Source organism: Globicephala melas, chromosome 5 (assembly GCF_963455315.2).
Source record: "Globicephala melas chromosome 5, mGloMel1.2, whole genome shotgun sequence".
NCBI classification, from domain to species: Eukaryota; Metazoa; Chordata; class Mammalia; order Artiodactyla; family Delphinidae; genus Globicephala; species Globicephala melas.
In genome coordinates, this window is record NC_083318.1 from 81,275,609 (window position 1) to 81,279,467 (window position 3,859).

At 35.0% G+C, this 3,859-nt stretch overlaps 1 pseudogene; it reads right to left on the minus strand.

Moving 5' to 3' along the window:
- Positions 1–255: 255 nt before the first annotated feature.
- Positions 256–986, minus strand: LOC115865738 (THO complex subunit 7 homolog pseudogene; annotated as a pseudogene).
- Positions 987–3,859: the final 2,873 nt, after the last annotated feature.

Genomic DNA, 3,859 nt, shown 5'->3' on the forward strand with positions numbered 1-3,859 from the left:
CCACCTTCTTACTATCTTCCACTTATTTTGTGAGCAAAGCAATGTTACCAGTTAAAAACTACCTAGAATACCAATGAGCACTAACATATCTGGCTTGAAAACATTTCATTAAACATTTTTGGGTGTTGCTTCCTATCTTTTAAGTATAAAAAAGGCATTTCAATAAAAACAAATATATAATGAAGTCATCTCCCTTTGTGTGAAGAAATATGAATGAACTGTGCATTAATATTTAAAAGCAACGTAGTTCACTGCCAAAACTTTAAATGTCTCAAGAGCACAACAAATTCTGAACACACTAAGATCATGTTGCTACTTCAGTATTCTTGGGAATGGTGAGTGATTAGTTGGTCTATGGTTTAGGATCAGTTTCCATGCTTGTTTTCTTGAGCTTCTTCTACCTCTGAGAGCTTTTCATCATTTTCCAGTGTTTGCTGAAGTTCATGGATGGTACTAAGAAGAACGTGAAACTGTTTCCTTCTCAATTCTAGCTTATCTTCAGCACTTTCTTTAATATGTGAAAGATGCTCTAATTCTTTACGCAGAGCCTCTAGTTCCTTTAATGTCTCATGCCTGTCTGGATGACGCTGGATCACTTTTGCCAATGCATCATATTCTTGGCGATTTTTTCGTATTCATTTTGCTTGAAGAATTTGCTTTTTGCACTCAGCATTTTTTTCATGTGCTCCAGCAATGCTACATTCTAGTTCTTTGTAAATTTTTTCAAAGTCTTCCATTTCTCTGAGATTCATATCATATACCAGCAAAGTTTTGCCCATTGAAAATTCACATTGGGACAGTGTGCTCAGCATACGTTGGTACTGGCTGTATCCCTTTTCCTGGGATCCAGAGCTGTACCATTTAATGAAACTTTTCACCTGCAGATTAATTCTCCGATCATCTCCAGCACCATCTCCATCTATGAGGAGACGCTTCCGTATGACTTCGTCGTCAGTCACGGCTCCCATGGCGTGTGCTGCGGCGGCGGTGGCAGATATTCCTATTTTTAGTAAAGACATTTTACCTATTACATTATTTGAAAAGGCCCAAATTGTCAAACCTGCCATTGGCATGTCAGAATTCTGACAAAAGCACAGAAATACCTTGTTCCTATTTATCATGGCTACCACAGGAGAAGTTGGAAAGATATCTCAAAGCCAAACTTTCTAGTAGCTAGATGGATTAACATAGTATCTTAAATAGCACTAGGCAAAATCTGAACTATGCTGGTATATGTTACATGTGAGGAAACATATCAGCCGACCAATGTATTTTAGGTTAAAATTCTCATTGGAGCCATAATTTAAACTAAAGCTTGGTACATAGAGGAAAAAAAAAGCCACACACACAAAGCAGAGTACTGTGAGTGTTTTTTTCTTACAACAAAATCGAAAAGTACTAATGCATGCTAGTTTTAGCGTAATAATTACATGCACCAGATAATTTAAAGTATTCACAAAGTAACATATGGCTTAGCTGTTCAGCTGCAGTGAAAATGTGGATTTTTAAGAATAAAAATTAGTTTGAAAAGCAGCAGGCAATAGTAGTCTCGAATCCCCTGTATACCCGTAAAGTGGAGAAACCATCTGCACTGTGTGCAAGCTGATGACCTTGGATTAATTCTAGCAATGTCATTACCCAATTAGTTGAGGAAGGAAAGATACTTGGGAATTACAATTACAGATCCATTAAAATTGTGCAGTGCTTTTATTCTCAATATTTATTAAATCACATCTGTCTGCTAATCATTATATGATGATTTTTTTTCACCTAAAGAGACTCAGTTTGACAGGTAAAACAGTGAGCTGGTCATGAATAGGATAATTATGCTACTTGAGCATACTTCAAGTATTCTGAAGTATGTTCTGAAAAAATAAAGTATTGATATCTCCTTTTTAATCTCATGACTTCTTAGATGGTAATGCTTCCGTTTGTTTGAATAATCTCCTCAGTGATAATGAACTATTTTTAACCAAAGAATAAATATACACATACATGCCAAATTATGTTGTAATTTCATGTTTTACTGTTCTACTTGTTCTTATTTTACAGAGACCCTGCTGTGTCTCTAGGGGTAATGTTAAAGAAACCAGTAATTCTTGGACAATAGGCACATTTTAATTTTTGTTTGTTGTTATTTTGTTCAAATGGAAAGTTTAAGTTTCGTAGTGGTCTTAAAACAGAAATTTTCTATGGAGCTATCTTCTCATCATTTAACTTGAGAAAGCTTTTGACAAGCATGTAATCTGCACAGGAAATCTTACATGTAGAAGAAAATATATATTTGTAACATTCATATACACAATGTAGATAAATATAAAATTAAGACTATATACAAATGCAAAGCAATGTTAATTATACTCTGATTAGAAAGACAATATTAAAACTGTAAAAAAAAATCTCATGGTTTAATATTATACAAGAAAAGTCACATGACAATTGTCTTAGGCTGTATTTATGATATTGATAGGAACATTTTTTCTTCATGTTATACCATCGTTAGAAGAGATAAATGATTAGCAGTCATTTTTTAATGCTTATATTTGTCTCTACTCTGTGATTACCTTCAGTTGAAGAGCAAGAGTGGCTTTTAAACACAAGTATTCATTAATTTATTCATTCAAAATGTATTAATGCATGCCTGTGTCATTGCAGTCACAGGTCTACACATTGTAGATAGAGCTGAGAACAACACAGAAGAGAACAAGCAAAGAAAGAGAACCAAGAAAGACTGGTATTCCAGAAGAAATGTGAAGAAATATTTTAAGGAAGAGGAAATGATAAACTTATCAAGTGGTGTTGATAGGCTTGGTAAAATGAGCAGTGAGGACTGACTGTGGGACTTCTCACAGAGAAGGTTATTGGTGACCTTGACAACAAAGATGTTAGGGGAATAGTGGTGGTGAGTAATGACTGGAGAGAATTCAAGAGAGAATTGAAGATCAGGAAGTAGAAACAATCAGTATTGACAACTCTTTTGAAGATTTTATTGTGAGGAGAGTGTCTTGGTCAGTTCTGGCTGCTATAACAAAGCACCATAGATATTAGGTGGCTATAAACAACATAAATCTATTTTACAGTTTTGGAGGCTGGAAGTCTGAGATCAGTGTGCCAACACGGTCAAATTCTGGTAAGAGTTCTTTTCTTAGCTGCAGACTACTGAATTTTTGTTGTACCATATGACAGAAAGAGGCAAGAGAGCTTTCCGGTCTCTTTTTATAAGGACACTAATCCCATCATAAGGACCTCATGACTTAATCACCCCAAAGGCCCCACTTCCTAATACCATCACACTGGGGATTAAACTTCAACATATGAATTTAAGGGTACACAAACATTCAGTCCATAACAGTGAGACAGGAAAGAAACGTCAGTACTGGCAGAAGGACATGAGATCAGGGAAGAGCTGGTTGGTTGGTTTTAAGATGGGAGATGTTAAAGCATGATTTATTTTTAAGCTATGATCCAGATGTGAAGGCAAAGACAATGATAAAGTAGATAGCCCAAAATTGTAGGAGCAATGTCTTTGTGTTTGTTCTTAGGATCCAATTCATATATAGGGGTGATTGCCGATTACATCTGGATTATAGGTAGAGTATGTGGGCACAAATATAGGTTCATTGACTAATTTGGTGTTTGGCATGAGGCGGAAAATCTCTGATCGTGTCTTTTTTTTCTTCTTTTTCTGTGAAATAAAAATAATGGCATCATCTGAGAGTGAATGAAGTGAATGAATAAGTGATTGAATAAATACTAAATAAGGGATGGGTGTCAAAAATGCAATAAATTCAAAAAATACAAATTAAACTTATATAAGATGAAATATATATAAAGTGCTGATAAATGCAAAGCAAGAATA